Raw genomic sequence first — 18,952 nt, forward strand, 5'->3', positions numbered from 1 at the left:
TGAAGACCAATTGCGAATACTCGTGGATTTGGAAGTCAGACAACCACGGTACCGTCTTTGTGTTGCCATCGTACCTATAAGACCGCTCCATAAGCCTTCTCTGATGCATCGCTGAAGGCATGTAATTCAATGTTCTGTGGTGTGTTTCCAGAAAATACATGTCTGGGAAATTTGATGTCTTCTAAACATTGCAACTCCTCACGAAACCTGATGATAAATATGATAGCGGTCTTTACTCTTTAGATCGAAATGGACGAATACTACACGTGTTGTAGTCCCCAAATATCGTTTACTGGTAATTGCTCTGAATCGCGTCGGAATCACCAATGTTTTTATATCGTGATAAATGCCTTTCTTTCCCGCCTACACAACTTACTTCAGCACTAAGATATGAAGCGTTTAGAGATCGCTTAATTACAACCTAGTTGAGTACAAGGACATGAAGCCTTTAGATACCACTGGCACAGTACCAGAATATCCTAAGTAGTTTTCAGTGAATCAAGCCTGCGTTTTCTTTTCTCTGTTGGGGCTGCCAGAGGCACTGAATTAAAAATACCAAAAATACCCCCTTTTGCATGTATGGGGACATCCCCTCAAATTCGACGTAAAAGTATGTAACTCACTGTATGCGTGAGCGTTCACAGCTCCCAGCTTTCCACCAAATTTGGTGTCAATGGCTATAACCCTCTCCGAGAAAAGTGCGTGTGACGGGCAGGCAGTAAACCGATTTTAATAAGGTTTTGTTTTATACAAAAGGACAACATTTTACTTAGTACAATACTCATCAAGGTGTTAACGATGAATGGTCATGAACTTGAGCTATCCTAGATTACCACACACCAACCGTCAGAATTCATCATCTTAATCAGACTGATATTCTCCTTGGAGCTAAAAACTATTTGCCGTGCTCTCTGTGGGACAAACACGATTGGGAAAGAAATTGCCGATACTACAGAATACTATTCTTGGGTGGATTGTCGCCGGTCGAGTAGCGAAGTCTGATTCCGCTACATATAGCGGCGGTGTTTGCAGTCATGATTACGGAGAACTTCAGGAAAAGGTGCAGGGCTTCTGAAAACTGGATGAGTTGGAGACAGGCTCCAGCCTTACTCAACAAGAAACAAGTCGGAATACCGGAAGCTCGTGCTTCGGGTATAAAGGTTTTGCGTTCATCTTATCTAAGAAATTTCAACGCACATTTTTCTATCCGTTTATAGCTACAAATCCATATATTCCTTTATATTTTTCCAAACTACGAGACATACATACATACGTAGATATTACGCTCACCCTAAACAAACAAACTGCCTATTTCCGAATACTGTACACATATATGCACGTATATAAATTGATCGTACCCATATTTCCGATTTACTTCTTATATCTATCTGAATTAGGCACTACCCGCAAAGTCCATCAGCACGCATATACTATGTACCTACATACACACATGTCTCGTTGGACTAATTGATATTCATATACAAATGACTAAAAAACTAAAACAAAATAATCCTTTTCCACCCAATTCATACGAACTAACCTGGTTGTGGTATTGGCGAATTGATATGTGATGATGACGTCATGCAGGTTGTAGAGTGCACGAAATTCACAAAAATTGTAAAGTTTCACCCCCTATAACTTTGTTAATAATAGTTGGATTTTCTTCAAACTTGACCGAATTGTGTACCATGTTGTTCATTACACCTGTGCTAAATTTTGTACTTCTGCGATGAACATAAGGGGGGTGCCGGGTAAATTTCTAAAATGTGGAAATATACTATTTTTAACTTTATTTGTGCAGATATCGGAACCGGATATATTTTGAGGCCTAGATTTCATAGAGATGCACTACTGTAATTTTTTGCTGATTTTTCGGTTGGATAGGTTCTGAGAACGAGACCTGTTACACTTTTTGATGGTCATATTTTGACCCCTCACTCCCCTATGTTTCACCCAATATCAAATATTGAACCAGTTTCAAAAAGTACTAATTGAGACCTTTCATTTGATACCCCACATGGCTAGATTCTGTGAAAAAAAATTTTGCAGCCTCCTTCCACCTGTATGGGGAGCCCCCCTTAAACTTAACACAAAATGGCGCCAGTTGCTGCATGTAAAGGGAATGGCAGATCACATACCTACCAATTTTCGTGACAATCGGTCCAGCCGTTTCCGAATAAATCGGGTGTGACAGACAGGCAGAGAGACAGACGGACAGACAGACAGACAGATAGACAGACAGACAGACGGACAGACATCGGATCGATTCTAATAAGGTTTTGTTTCACACAAAACCTTAAAAAGATGTGAAGAGCATTTCCTTGCTAATACTATAAAAGAACAGAATGGAAGATTTGTGATGAAATTGCCATTCGTGAAAGATCCTAAGTAGTTGGATGACTCCAAGGAGATAGCATACAAACGCTTTCTGGCTTTCTGGAACATAAATTGTCCCAAGATGAATCGATAAAACAGCAATACACTGATTTCAAGAGAGAGTACCGCGAGTTGAGACATATGGAAAAAGTCGATCTCCAGCAGAATCCTACCCACCATTACTTCCTGCCACATCACTGCGTCTTGAAACCAGACAGCACCACAACCAAGTTACGAGTGGTCTTTGACGCATCGGCTAACGCGTCCACCAATCTCTCGCTGAACGAAATTCTACACACTGGACCATTCCTCCAAGACGACGTCTTTATCGTATTTGAAATAATAAAAACTTGTTTCTTCTATTCGCTAGTGTTAATTTATTGGTCTTGCAAATACCGATATTTCGGGTACCACTTGTTCCCTTCATCAGTGCTAACAGGGGCTTGTGAGTTTTTATTATTTGAAATGATTTAATCACATGAAATACCGCGTAGTTTCACTCAGGTCCTTACCGTTCTTTTGTATTTTCGGTTTCCTAAATTTGTGTTCACGGCGGACATCGAGAAAATGTACCACCAAATAAAGGTAAAGGAGGAAGATAGAAAATTCCAGTTGATTTGGTGGAGAGATAATGTGAATAAACCCGGTAAGTGTTATCAGCTTACTAACGGCGTACGGCACAACGGTTCCTTACTTAGCTATAAAATGCCTAAGACAGATAGCAAAGAAAGGTGAAACGTCAGGACCATTAAGATCGCCGACAATAAAAAAAAATTACGTCGATGACGTAATGGCACGAACCAACAGTTTAACAGAAGCTCTGGCAGTACCAAGGCCACTAACAGAATTATTTCGATCAGGAGGATTCAAATTGAGGAAGTGCTGTCCAAACTACAATCAGCTGCTTCAGGGTATTGCCAAAGAAAACCAAGCAATCTTGAGAATCAACACTTGCTCAGAGACGGTAACCGAATTAAAGGAAATCAACCAGCTTCTACATCAGGAAGGTCACGTCCATTGGAAATGATCTTCTCTAAATATATTCGATAACATCTCTCAGTCACTATTCGGCGTTTTGGACAATGACTATGCTGAGAAGATGTCAGAAACGATAAAACATCTGGAACAGAACGATGGATACCTGCCGGAATTGCTGCGAAATCAAACATCCATCATTGATTCCAGTACAAACATCATGAAAGAAACCCATAAAACAGTAGAAAAACGAGTGAATGAACTTGAATCTCAACCAGACAATCAAAACAATTAAGGGAATAAATAAAAGACATCTTAGGTGGATAGTCTGGTACTGTAACAGTAGTATCTAAAGGCATCATATCCTAGTATTGAACTAGGCTGTGATTATTCGATCTCAAAACGCTTCTTATGCTAGTGCTAAACTATGTTGTGTAGGCGGTAAAGAAAGGCCCCTATCGCTTACACAACTTAAACCACTGCTCCAACTTGTTATCCAAGTCCAATTGTGGGTCGTGGAATGTCAAGGCAATAAACAAGTTGTAGACAGGGAATTGTGGGCTAGTGGGGGAGCAGTTTCCTAGCACGTTTCATTGTCTATAATGAACAGAAATTTATTACTCATATATGTATTTGAGGCCTTTGTACAGAGGAACAGCGTAACCATAATAATAATCCATAGTTAACACAAATTCATCAAAACCACGCTAAACAGCAACTAAAACCTACGGTCAGGCTGATTTTTGGGTCGAGGTATCAGATGAGTTGCCTTTGACTCGGGAAATATGAAGCTGAAGACTTCAGATATGAAATGTTTTGTGTGTTTCTTATATAAGGATATTTGAATGGGCTTTGGTCCCATTTGTACCTACCTCGTATGGAACTGGTTATGCATTTAGTTGGTTAGGCTTTTTACATCAGTGTGATACTAACCTTCAAAGGCTTAGATTGCGATAAATTTGCACAGAACAGGCAACTTCGACCTGTTATAATTTTGTTAGTAATAGTTTGCACCAAACTTTATAATATTATGGTATGATAGAGCCTATATTACTGCAAAACTAGATGACTCTAGAATAAAGTTAAGGGGAATTTCGAGCCAATTTTTAAAAAATATACTAATAATAAACATAAATATACTAATAATAAACATGTAACTGTTAACTTTATTTGAGGAGATACCGGTATGGAGAGTATTTTGAGAAATTGAAGTAAAAAACTTGTTGTTTCTTTTTCGTTGGTGTGGGTATTTATTCTTGCAAATACCGATATTTCGGGAACCACTTGTTCCCTTCATCAGTGCAAACAAGTTTGTATTTGCAAGAATAAATACCCACACCAACGAAAAAGAAACAACAAGTTTTTTACTTCAATTAATTAATCGTTGGAAACACCGCATAATTTCACTCTGAGTATTTTGAGGTAATTCACCCCTACTGCTCGCCTTTATAATCAATATCAAAGCTAAAATCGGCTTCGGAAAATACAAATCGAGACCGTTCACTTGATATTCCTGAAAAATGAATACGCATTTACACAAAACGATGGGTCGACCGAAAGAGAAACAAGTCGGAATACCGGAAGCTCGCGCTTCGGGTATAAAGGTTTTGTGTTCATCTTATGTAAGAAACTTCAAAGCACATTTTTCTATTCTCATATAGTACAATTCAACATACTCCTTCATAATTCATTCTCTTCTAAACTACAAGATATAAATACATATTACAGCCATAGATATTATCCTTACCCTAAACAAACAAACTGCCTATTTTCGATAACTGTACATATATATGGACGTATATAAATTGATCGTATCCATATTCCCGATTTACTCCATGTACAAAAGCATACATATGTACACATATAGAACGTATATTAGACGTTTAATGTACAAATATATCTATCTGAATTAGACACTACCCGCAAACTTCATTAGCACGCATATACTATATACCTACATACACACACGTCTGTTTGGAGTAATTGGTATTCATATGTAAATTACTAAAAAACTGAAACAAAATAATTCTTTCCGACCCAATTCAAAAGAACTCATTTCGTTATGGTATTGAGGAACTGATATATGATGATGTCATGCAGGTTGTAGAGTGCAGGAAATTCACAAAAAATGGCAAAGTTTGACCCCCTATAACTTTGTTAATAATAGTTGGATTTGCTTCAAACTTGACCAACTTGTGCATTATGTTATTCCTTATCCCCGTGCTTCTGAGATAAACATAAGGGGGGTTGCCGGATAATTTCTAAAATGTGGAAATATACTATTATTAACTTTATTTGAGAAGAAATCAGAACCGGATGTATTTTGAGGCCTAGATTTAGTAGAGATGCACCTAGATTTAGTGGAGATGTGATTTTTTTCAGATTTTTTGGTTGGATAGGTTCTGAAAACGAGACCTGTTACACTTTTTGGGGGTCATATTTTGAGCCCTCAATCCCCTCTGTTTCACCCAATATCAAATATGGAACTAGTTTCAAAAAGTACTAATTGAGCCCTTTCGTTTGATACCCCATATTCACATTCTGTGAGAAAAAAATTTACAGCCTCCTTTCACATGTATGGGGAACCCCCTTTAAACTTAACACAAAATGGCGCCAGTTGCTGGATGTAAAGGGAACAACAGATCACATACTCTTACCAATTTTCGTGACAATCGGTCCAGCCGTTTCCGAATAAATCGGCTGTAACAGACAGACAGACAGACAGACAGACTTCGACTCGATTCTAATAAGGTTTTGTTTCACAAAAAACCTTAAAAACAGTTGTCCCTCCGAAAAAAGAACACAAGCCGGAAACAGGAGGTTGGACGATTCAGGTACAAAGTTTTTATGTGTTTATTAAACGTTTGAGTACACAATTATCTTACCATAATTTATATGTATACTAACTATTCACTTAAGTCTGATACTGAAAGTCCTAGATTGCAGTAATACTCCGATTTGCATCAAACTCAACATTATTATGGTTTATGGTATAACCTATAGTATATTACTGCAAATTCAAGAATATACCCTACAACTTTCCAGCCAATATCTGAAAAATATAGTGATATACTATTATTTACCATTATTAACTTTTTTTAAGCAGGTATCGTGTTTATATTTTGAGGGCTATATACCATATATAGTAGCAGCTTCGTGATTGTGTTTTGATTTTTCGGTTTAGTTTTTTTTTGACAATGGATATGTGAAAGGAATGATCACTTTTGACCCCATGAAAAGGTTCAATCAACGGTTACAATATATTTGTAAATGCTTGCCAATGTCCCTTAAATGGGGCATAGTACGTCCACCACGTCTACAAGCCATCGTAGCCGATTCCCCGAAATGTTCTTCAGCTTTCTCCAGGTCTTCCAGAGAAGCCCATGCCCCATCTCCTATTATCCTGTGGCGTCTTCTGATCAACGCATCTATCGGTACCTGGTCCATATGCCTGCCGCACTCTTTTTTCAAGACTGCATCGGACCACGGCCGAGGAAGGTGTAACCACAGTTAGATACTAGACAGCTACCACACTCCCCTTTGCCCCTCAAGGAGGGAAATCAGTGCGAGTACGCACGATTTCAAATTGTTTTGTCCTTGAGCATGAGCGAGATGAAACAAAAATCCGATCAGCTGTGTTTGACATACCGCCCAGACTTGCCAATATTTTGGTGAGATCGGCAAGTTTTTGCTTATGTATAAGTGAATACGTAAAACAACTTTTTGTTATATTGGTGAGCACGGCAATAGTACCAGAATAGCAAAAGCTCACCAATCTCTCTCTTACCAATTCGATTTGAGGAAGATTATGCCTTTTCCTTGTTTAGCGTCTCTGATGTGTACAGATAAGCTTCCTTCAGCACATTCGCAAGTGGGGTCATTTTAGTGTGGGTACTGCCTATAGCCTACACAATGACGAAATCTATGAGCGATACCATGACCGTCCGGTTGTGGATAAAATCCGGCTCAATAGGTTACGGTGGGCGGGTCACTTAATCCGTATGGATGAAGATGATCCCACCCGGAAAGTCTATAAGGGCAATATCTATGGTAGGAAAAGAAGACGAGGCAGACCCTGCCTAAGATGGAGCGATGGCGTGGGCCAGGACGCCAGACAGCTTTTAGGGATATCGAATTGGTGGACCTCGGCGCAAAACCGGGATGTCTGGAGTTCCTTATTAAGGCAGGCCTAGACCGGATACCGGTTGTTGCGCCGTTGATGATGATGATGATGACTGCCTATAGTAGATCTACTGTGGGTGTAACAATGGCTTGGATCGTGTGAGTAATAGTGGTGGTCACTTTATATGTGCTGCTCCCATATAACAGCACGGAGAGAACAGTGGTGCAGAACAATCTCAACTCGACGCTCAACGCTGCCAAGATAGGCAAATTGATCTACTCCCTCGATGTTCTGCCCAGTTATGCAGATAAGAAGCATACGATGAAAATCAGATTGAGAACCTCGTTTTCGTTTGCGTCAGTCTTCATTCCGAATCTGATTCCTTTCTTTTCCAAATCCAGATCCATTTGACCAAGTCCTGTGACTCGGTGAGAGGGCAAACAGATGTCGTCGGTGTATTAGAGGGGTTTGAGAAAAGATTTCATGATCCACTGGATCCACGTCCTCCGAACAAGATATCATGACACATGTCTCTGATAACAAGACGGAATGGTATCGGCGAGAGAATGCATGAAGTTTCAAGACAATTTTAGAAATAATCTTTGGGACGGCAGACAGCACACAAATACCCTTCCAATTTGGAATTTTTACTTCTAACATGCCTTTTTGAAATTTTCATTCGAAAGTATATATAATAGCCAACATATTCCCAAAATTTGTCGAATTCCGAATGTCAGGAAATCATTTTTAAAATTAATTCATTTCCAAATTCTTGAAAACGATTCATCGTGACGTCAAATCGGCGAAATTTTCTAGTCGGCATGAAACAATTGATTTTGAAGCAGGTTTTATTGCAAAAGAGGAATTAGGGGCTTTAGGGCAGTTGAGCATAAAGTATTCATATAAAGTTTGATAGAGATTTTAGAGTCGCAATTGTAAGAAATTTGCCGAAAGCGAATACGAATACAGCGGACGAACAATATGTGTAATGCACTGACAACAGAACTTTCGGAGTCAATATGTTAACTGCAAATATTAGAAATGAACAAAATTTCACCTTGACGAGTGGGAGCTACATAAATTTGGAAATAGGCTTCGCGTCCCGGGAACATTGGGAAGGATGAATGCACAATTCGAGAAAAAATTTGCCCGAACACCGAAATGATTACTTTGCCGAAATGGTGGATGTAAAAGTAAAACAAGCGGAAAATGTAAATTGTTTCGATTCAAGTTATCGTTGAAAAGCTATGTATGTAATTAAGGATACATACCGCATAGTGCAAAAATGAATCAATGCTGTTTGAAGGTGTAAAGATCCTCTCATTATATATATGTCTTGGACTTAGCAGAAAAATTTATTTATTATGACATTCTATAATGTCGGACTAACCTGTTCAGTTTGAAACTAAGCCTTCCTTTCCTTCTCTAGAGCTATATCTCAAAAAGTTTTGTGTTCATCTTGTGTAAGAAATTTACTATTTACGTTTTGCCATTCGTGTATACCTCCAATTCAAAATTTTCCTTGATATATTATACATATGTGTTTCCAATCTCCAACTCCGCATACGGCGGATTTTTGTCAAACTTTCCGGAATTATGCATTACTTTATTATATATAAAAGTACCAAATGTTGTACTTCTAGGATGAACTTTAGGGGGTTTTCGGGTAAATTTCTAAAATATGATTATATACCATTATTAACTTTATTTACGCAGAAATCGGAATGGGATCTATTTTGAGGCCTAGATTTCGTATGGCACCATTGAGATTTTTTCAGATTTTTTCGGTTGAATAGATTCTGAGAACGAGAACTGTTACAGTTTTTGGGGCACACATTCACGAATCACACGTTATCACCCAATTTCGTGACATTTGGTTTAGCCGTTTCCGAGTAATTTGGGTATGCCAGACAGACAGACAGACATGGAATCGGTTCTAATAAGGTTTCGCTTTACACAAGACCTTAAAGAAGAACACTACCGTTGACTCAATTATGCACCAAGCCAAAAACTGTTCTTATAACATTATTTTTTCTCTATGTCGGGTGTGACAGACAGACAGAATCGATTCTAATATGGTTTTGCAGTATAGAAAACCTTAAACATGTCGGAATACCGGAAGCTCGGCGCTTTAGGTAAAAGTTTTTGTGTTCATCTTATGTGAGCAACTCACTATGCACATTTTCCATTCGTTCTTACAACTCTAAGATACACATATGTACATACATATCAATGACATAAATACTCTGTTCATTCTAAATAAACAAACTTTGTCTATTACCACATTGATAAATTGATTTAATGCGAAATGCGACCTTCTATAACTTTGTTAAGATTAGTTGGATTGCGTTCAAACTTTTCAGAATGATCCTATATTATCGCATAATATGCTGTAATTGTAATTCTGGCACGGCAACGTAAGGGCGGTTTTGTGGTAAATTTCTAAAACATGGTAATATACTATTAGCTTTATTTGTACAGATATCGCACCGATTTCATATAGATGCATCAGTGCATCTGGTGCCTCTCTCCCCTATGTTATATCAGATATAAGAGCAGTTTCGCAAAATACTATTCAAGGCAAAAACGCGTTGGCATTATTCTGAATTATCACTGCTATATGTGATTAATATAATAATGATATTAATACAATTTTTGATGTGATTTTGAATGATTCCGAAGATTAGGATGCCGATTGCTTGACTTTTTCCGATACATAGTCGTTAAAACTCTTATAGTTTGCTTTCCAGTTTTATTCGTTAATATTTTCAGAGGTTTTTGCAAAAACTAATGCGTTATTTAAAATAATTCAGAGTAAATGTTTCGGCGATATTCTAAACGGCCTCTTCCAGTGGACTACCCTGCTTGGGCCTTGGCCAAGCTCGCGCAGTAGCTCCTGGATGTTTAATTAGAGGACCGTGGCTGTAATTCATTTGAAAGTCAAAAATTATTGAATTGGAAAATTGGTTTCAAAACTACTTCTTAGAAATTTGTGATTTATTGTTCCAAAGTTCGTGGAAGAATATCGCTTACATTGGAATTGCTTGAACGGAATTATTTTTCCAAATTTATATGAAATTTTCCAGGGAAACCCTTTAATTCCCTTGCAGAATATTATAATTAATTTTTCAATAGTGTAAACTTAAACAAGTCGGGATACCGGAAGCTGGGTGCTTCGGGTATAAAGGTTTTGTGATCGTTGTATGAGAGGAACTCTCTGTACACGGTTTTCCATTCGTACATAACTAAAAATGAAAAAATATTATTTTATAGATTGCTAAACTCCAGATATACATATGTGCATACATATCAAAGACACGAATATTGTGCTAATCCTAAATAAACAAACGTTGCCCATCCAAATTGATCTAACACAGCTTGATTCATTTCCACTTTACTCTATGCACAAAAGTATTCATACGTACACACATGTTCATCTTATTGAACGTTACCCGTAATCTTCATTAGCACATACGTATGCGTGCCTTGAGCAATTCATATTGATATACAAATGAGGAAAACTAAAATCGCTCTATATTATGATGACGTCAAACGCCTCTAAAGGTATGATCCCACATATGCTACACGACGCGACAATACTTTCAGCACAACTGCAACGCGGCATTCCTATATTGCACTATTGCGGCAGCCAATTACAAACAAGTACATATTTTGACATTTTAAGTTACACTAGATATATGGGAGTGATACGCGATACTCGAAAATATTCTCTGCCAAGCAACTCGGCCGTGTCGCGTCGCTTGGCTGATGTCACGACGCGCAGCGTCTCTCAAGTGTTTATTGCTACCTACAAAATCATATAACGATATGACAGGCGGTGCAGCTTGTGGCCGCGTAGCGTAGATGGGGTCGTACCTTTAGAGTTCAATAAATTTGTGTAAAATGCAAAATTTTGAACGTCGTTGTGAATAATGTCTGGATTTCATTTAAATTTGTACCTTATACTATCTTTAACATGGGTACCAAGATTTGTATTTCTAGGATAAAATTAGGTGTGATTTTCGGGTAAATTTCTAAAATATGGTAATATGCTAATCATTTTTTGAGAAGATATCGGAATGAGATGTATTTTGAGGCCTAGATTTCGTAAAGATTGTGATGTTTCACAAAAAATCTTGAAAATGTGGGTAATACATTCTCGATGACTCAAGTCAAAGACAAACAACATACGGGTTCCCAGAGTGCCTGAAAAAATTACTGCCAATATAGATTCCTTTCTTTACTGGCGTCATTAAAGAATGGTGCCAGTTCAAGAGCTATCTAAATCAGTCGAATGGAGAAATGCAGTACTTGCTCGTATTTCGGCAATGGAAAACGCGCTCCAAATATTGGAGAAACGGTTTTCTGATAATCGACAAGCGGTTTGTGAGTACATGGGCGTAATCATCGACATGAAAAATCTCGGCTACAAATCTGTTAACATCGTAATAACAATATATAATTCAATAAGAAACTGCTTGGCTGGGTTGAGCAACCTGAGGTATACGACATCTCATAATCCATATTATATTGAGGAAGTTTGATAACGATACCCTTCGCCTCCTAGGGGGACGTTATGAGAGTTCCTCCTGAAGAGGTGTAAGCTTCTTCCGTCCATTCAAACCAAGTTCATCATATCAGGCCCTGAAGGTTGCATATATTGCAAAGGAAAACATTCGATATTTTCATGTGACGAATCCAGGAAACTATTCGTCGAAGAAAGAAACTATTTCGTTAAGCAGTCCAAAGTATGCCGAAACTGCCTATCATATAGCGGCTCATAGAAGTACAAGAGCAAAGTGCCATGTCTGGTGTTCAATAAAGAACCCAATATCATGTTGCACCTTCAAAAGGCAGTAAGCGCGAATTTATCCTGTCAGTCGATGGGGAAATTAGGCAGGGGATCCGTACTGCTAGCAACCGTCCTAGTAATGACATAGGGGCCAATTGGCAAGAGTTCGATACTTTGAGCTCTAATTGATCCTGGTTCCCAAAAATTACATATCGCGTTGGCTGCGGCAAACAAGTTAAGTTTGAAGAAGTGGAACGTGTTGGCGTTAGTAGTAGGGGTTGGTGGTAGTCATGCTGTAATTGTTCACAAAACAGTCGAGCTGGAGATTAAACCAAATTTCACGTTCAACTTTGAGCTTACTACCGAATGAAGACGTTAGCTACAACTTGCAAGCCCGGTTAATTAGAATGCCATAATTTGCAAACCCAAAATATAACGTAAAAGCAAGCATTGAACTGGTGCTGGGAGGATCGAGAAAGGGATTCATTAATGGCTCAAAAGACGAAATTAGGCTGGATTCTCTCAGGCAAAGTCCCCATGGAAAATTCCCCATACGACGTTGATATTTGATATATCCACGGCGAAGTTAGAAACGGCGCACCACCGACTCTTCGAAATGTAAGTAATAATGGATGATATATCGGCTGCGAATGAATGTGAAATGATTTACGAAACTACGGTCTAGTGCGAAGCAGATGGAAGATACGCGGTTACGTTACCGTTCAAGAACGACCCCAAGGTAGTGCCGCTAGGGAATTCAAGAAGTAGGCATTAATACGAATAAGACAACTGGATGTATACGGACAGGTGCACTCCTGAATCTAGTGATTATGTTTCTTACCTTTAGCAAGATACTTTTACAAAATATCTCCACCGAGGACTATGAAATTTGGAGAATTCACGCCAGGTATCACGTGGAAATACTAGGGCAGCCTAGAATAGTTGTGGGAAGGTTGGACAACGGAACAATATTGAAGGAGCAACAGGATGTTCTGGAAGTATTGAAGCGGACACATACCACCGAAGACGCATTACAATAAACTTAATTCGTAAAATCGTCGAATTCATTGAATTTCCAGTAATGAAGAGAAATAAAAGAGAATTATGCGACAAGGTGTTAACGGCAGTTCTTGGAGTCATTGACTCTTTGCAACATGATCAGCTCACGACTTTGCAGGCAATGACCTAACAAAATGCCTTACTTTACGCTCGGATAAAAGCAACTAACAAATGCACAGAATTCTACAAAAAACTAGACAGAATCACAAAGTCGGTCAACAAGATGAGCAGGTGGTTCGTCAAAGTGGATATCAGTAGCCGGAGCGTGCAAATCATATCCACATATCTAAGAGCCATTGACTATTACCATGAACTGAACGCGATGTATACCGAAAAGGGGCGGCTTTATATGGTCGAGAGTTGTCCTGGGGCTCTTGAAAGTTGATGATCAGACTCAGCATCAGGAAAATGCTAGGAAAAAAAAATTGGCTATTTCCATGAAATAATTCCCAAGGAGCGAATGTCCATATTGAAGTATTATTGTGTTCGGTTACTTTCGTATCATTGGTAAAACTACATGCTCCATATAACAGCCAGTGCCGAGAAAAACCACAGGTGATAGATGTTGGGCACTATTTAGTCTCACAAGTATAGGTCGCCATAGTTAAACCGGTTTGTTTGATGGACAGACACGTCAGAAATAAGGAAATATCATGGAAGTAGCAAATGGCGCCCAATAGTTGGTTGTAGGTAAGCAACAAGACCACTACAGCTTCGGTAATTTGTAACGCGCAAAAAGACGAGGTGTCCTTGGAAGGAGTCGTCGTGATACTTGTTTAGTACAAGCAAATGGCATGTTTTCCCCGATCGCCGCTAGCTAAACCAGAAAGGTTTCGAGATTCTGACTAAAATGATGGGTCCTGAAAACCTCACCCAGCATAAGTATTTCCAGCGTATTTTTAACTATTGTATTATTGGTCATCAGGTTTTCAGTAAATCCGTCAAACTTACTTCAAATTCTCTTCCATCCGAGCATTACAATCGGTTTCACCAACACAAACCTATCATCTCCGGAGGTGTGACAGTGTTCCTTACTTTACTGAGCCTGGTAGTTTTGATAATCAATCAGAAGCGGCGAAAATCAGGCTTCAAAATCAGGGTCAAGGTAATACGACGCGAGCAGATGAAGGAATTCCAATATATCAAAGGCCACAGGGCTTAATTGTGCGGGCTCCAGCCTGTTGAATCATATTCAACAGAGCGAAATCACCATAGATCACAATGGCTGGCACATATGGCTTTCATTAAAATCCCATATAGCCCCCATCAATCACGATGTGTCCGGATAGCTGAGTGGTTAGAGCACTAGGCTGTCGTACGGAAGGTCGCGGTTCAAATCTCACTGGTGGCAGTGGAATTTGTATCGTGATTTGACGTCGGACACCAGTCGACTCAGCTGTGAATGAGTACCTGAGTCAAATTGGGGTAATAATCTCGGGCGAGCGCAATGTTGACCACATTGCCTCCTAGTGTACCGTTACGGTCTTGAATGAAGTGCTCTAACACACTTCAAGGCCCTGATCCAATATGGATTGTTGTGCCAACGATTATTATTATTATTATTATATTATTATAGCCCCCATCAAAATACTACAACTCCGAAAAAGTCGTTAGGCCGACTGCGCGTCCTACACACCGAGCCGACCCACATATAGGAAAATCGTGTCAGCAGTTCTCTAGTACAGGGTGCGGCAGCATAACTTCCTTTTTTAAAATGCGCGCCACTCAGTTAGTTGATGTCATAGCGGAGCGCTAGTGGTCTCGTTCAAGAGGGGATACTGTAAAGTTTTGTCCCGACACGGTTCAGTCGCCATCATGCGTTGGAATAGTGAGGAGCGTGTCTTTGCCGTTGAGGTTTACTTTTCAAGCGGATGTTCGGTTATTGCAACACAGCGTGCATTCCGGAATCGCTTTAATTTAGCCCCGTTGGCTCCCGTCCCAGACCGCAAATCAATTGTTACATGGGTCACTACATTCAGACAAACTGCAAGTGCGACAAAAGAAAGAACTGGAGTCCCTCGACCCGTTAGATCACCTGAGAACATTGAAGCAGTGAGAGCGTCAATGTTGCGCCACGGCGTTCTGCGCGCAAACACGCATCTGCCCTTGGACTATCCGATCGTTCTGTGGGAAGAATTCTTCGTGATGATCTTCATTTTCATCCCTATAAGATGGCGATAGTGCAGGAACTTTCAGAACGTGACTTCAATTCTCGGATGAACGCTTGTGAGCTTCTTCTTGATGCCGTTCCGAGGGTGCTATTGTTTTTTGTAGCGATGAAACCCATTTTCATTTGTGTGGGTCGGTTAACGAACAAAATATGCGCTACTGGGCTGACACCAACCCTCGAGAATTGCATCAAAAGCCTTTGCATTCGCCCAAAGTCACAGTGTGGTGTGCAATTTCCTTAGCTGGAATTATTGGTCCCTGGTTTTTTGAGGAAAATGAGGTTACAGTGACAGTGAATTTGGACCGGTATGTAAACATGTTACAGAATTTTTTTTTCCCACGGCTAGAAAATTTGGATTTGGGGGACACTTGGTTCCAACAAGACGGTGCAACAGCACACACTTCAAGAGCATCGATGGCTGTTTTGAGGAAACACTTTCCAGAGCACCTTATCTCAATTAGAGGCGATTTGGAATGGCCGGCACGCACTTCCGATCTGTTCCCTTGTGATTTTTTTTTATGGGTGTTTTTGAAATCCCGTGCTTATGTGAACCGTCCAAGAACCCTACAAGATTTGAAGACCAACATCCAAGAAGAAATTGCCAACATAACACCTGCTATGCTAACAAGAGTCATGACAAATGCCAGAAATCGGTTTACGCAATGTATGGAGAATGGGCGACGTCACCTAACAGATTTGATCTTCAAAACAATGTAAATAAAAACTTTAGGCATGTACCTACATTATAAAAAATAAATAAATATTTTCCGATGCATACAATAGTTTTTATTGAGTTTTGAAAAAAGGAAGTTATGCTGCCGCATCCTGTATATGCGTCTCATATTGGCATTGAGTGTATATATATGGTAATTTTCTCATAAAAAGTACTAACAGCTATGCTACTGCAAAATTGCGCGTATCTGCAATAAACTTGAGAGAATTTTCATATAAATTTTTAAAATATAGTAATACGCTACTGTTAACTTTATTTGACTAGAGATCATAACAGGATGTATTATTGCATTACTGCGATTTTTTTAGATTCTTCGGTTGGATAGGTTCTGACAACGAGACCTGTTTTACTTTTTAGTGCACACATATTGAGTCCTCACACCCTTTTGTTTCACCCAATATAAGAAAGAGGGTCAATATTCGAAAAGTACTAATTGAGTCCTTTCATTTAATAGCTCACATGACGATATTCTGTGGAAAAACATGTTGCTCCCCTTCCGGTCTTCAATGAATTGTTCTAATACACTTCAAGGTCCTTATCAAATTGGATTGTTGCGTATTATTATTGTCTAGTTTCATAAATAGAATCCTTTTGAACTTTTCAAGTATCTGTCATAGGCAGTTATTACCACTTACCGGACGTCCTCTACAGTGGTCAGGAACTAAACCTGACATATACTCCATGATATATTTGTCTTCATAAATACAAAAGATTTTGCAAAAAAAGAGAGAGACACGCTTAGGCCAGTGCAGCACAGTACATCGCCGTATGTTTCTCTTTAATAGAATCGATACACATTATGAAGTTTACAGCGGTGTACTGTATCACCGTAAACCACATTTGCAACCTTAACGGTTCCAGCACGAGTGATCATGGCTTAATTGAGCTCCTCCAACACTCAGAAAAGATCGCTCAGAACTGTAGTTATATCGGCTGTGTCGAGTATGATAGGGTGCAATTTCCCCTTGAAGAGGTGTTCCAGTATGCTAATTTCTATCATTAGCCTGCTCTCTACTTCCATTAATTTCCAGTTAATAAGTACCATTAATATGACCCATTACGGTATCTACTCATTTAAACTTAATAATAGTATATTGTCAACTCTCTGAAATTGATCGAAAAACCCAAACTTATCAATATCGTACGAATTTATTGCATCTTAAGCCATGGAAGTAAGCTGCCAACGTCATAATTAACGAGAAAAATTGACATACTGTGCAATTTTAAAGCTTCACATATGTCCTTTTTCCTTTCTTCCACAAATCTTGGACAGTGGCAGAATATGTGTTCCGGGTCCTTTGGGATAATTAGGCGAGGTGTCCAGTTTAAACTTGTACAGGTACTCGCGTTAGAGTGCAAACACCGAGAGAAACTGGGTCATATTATAACTGACATCAACGTATCGTCCCTCCAACCACTCCATAATGGCAGGGATGAGACTGTGTTTCCACCGTCCCTTTTCCGAGCGTTTCCAACCGTCTTGCCATTTATTTACAGATCTCGCCCTTTCTTCATTCTTCGTCTACAATAAAGGACATATTGGCTTTGCATTGTATACGTTCGGCATCTCATTTGTCAGGATGTCAATCAGCATCATTTACGAGATGACGAACGCTGTATCATCTGAGACAGTCCTGAAGGCAAAGCACACCCTTAAAGCTGTTCTTCTGTAGACTGCACTCAGTTTCATCATCATCATCAACGGGGCAACAACGGGTATCCGGTCTAGGCCTGCCTTAATAAGGAACTCCAGACATCCTGGTTTTGCGCCGAGGTCCACCAATTCGATATCCCTAAAAGCTGTCTGGCGTCCTGACCTATGCCATCGCTCCATCTTAGGCAGAGTCTGCCTCGTCTTCTTTTTCTACCATAGATATTGCCCTTATAGACTTTCCGGGTGGGATCATCCTCATCCATACGGATTAAGTGACCCGCCCACCGTAACCTATTGAGCCGGATTTTATCCACAACCGGACGGTCATGATATCTTTCATAGATTTCGTCATTGTGTAGGCTACGGAATCGTCCATCCTCATGTAGGGGGCCAAAAATTCTTCGGAGGATTCTTCTCTCGAAGGCAGCCAAGAGTTCGCAATTTTTCTTGCTAAGAACCCAAGTTTCCGAGGAATACATGAGGACTGGCAAGATCATAGTCTTGTACAGTAAGAGCTTTGACCCTATGGTTGCCACCATATATTTTGTCTTGCCTTCATTGATGCGCAGCCCAAGATCTAGCGCCGCCTGCTCGATCTGGATGAAGGCAGTTTATACGTCTCGGGTGGTTCTTCCCATGATGTCGGTATCGTCAGCATAGGCCAGTAGTTGGGTGGACTTAAAGAGGATTGTACCTCTTGCATTTACCTTAGCATCACGGATCACTTTCTCGAGGACGCATGATAGGGCATCCCCTTGTCGTAGGCCGACTCAGTTTGTTAGCATTAAATGTAACCTGTAATGCCCTTTCCCAAACTGGGGTTGCATATAGCAAGATCGAGGCCTCCACTCTACCACTCTAACTTAGAAGCATAAAGTTTCCACTCCACGTTCAATGTCATCCTTACCAGGGCCATACTTGCTGCAGATACTTTGTTGCAAACATACTGTGCCCGCTGCTTATGGCTGGTCTTCGTATCTGTTATTACTCCCAAGCATTGGATGGCAGCTTGGAAGCAATGAATGAATGATGATTGAATACGGGTATAATTTCTTTTAAGGCGCTTAGTG

At 39.7% G+C, this 18,952-nt stretch overlaps 1 protein-coding gene across 6 annotated transcripts in view; it reads left to right on the top strand.

Annotated features, from left to right (window-relative positions):
• The window catches only part of LOC119648302 (solute carrier family 66 member 3), a 189,070-nt gene that overhangs the window by 147,584 nt on the left and 22,534 nt on the right, over positions 1 to 18,952 (top strand). The window lies entirely within an intron of this gene.

The sequence above is a fragment of the Hermetia illucens genome, chromosome 2, assembly GCF_905115235.1.
Source record: "Hermetia illucens chromosome 2, iHerIll2.2.curated.20191125, whole genome shotgun sequence".
Classification (NCBI taxonomy): Eukaryota; Metazoa; Arthropoda; class Insecta; order Diptera; family Stratiomyidae; genus Hermetia; species Hermetia illucens.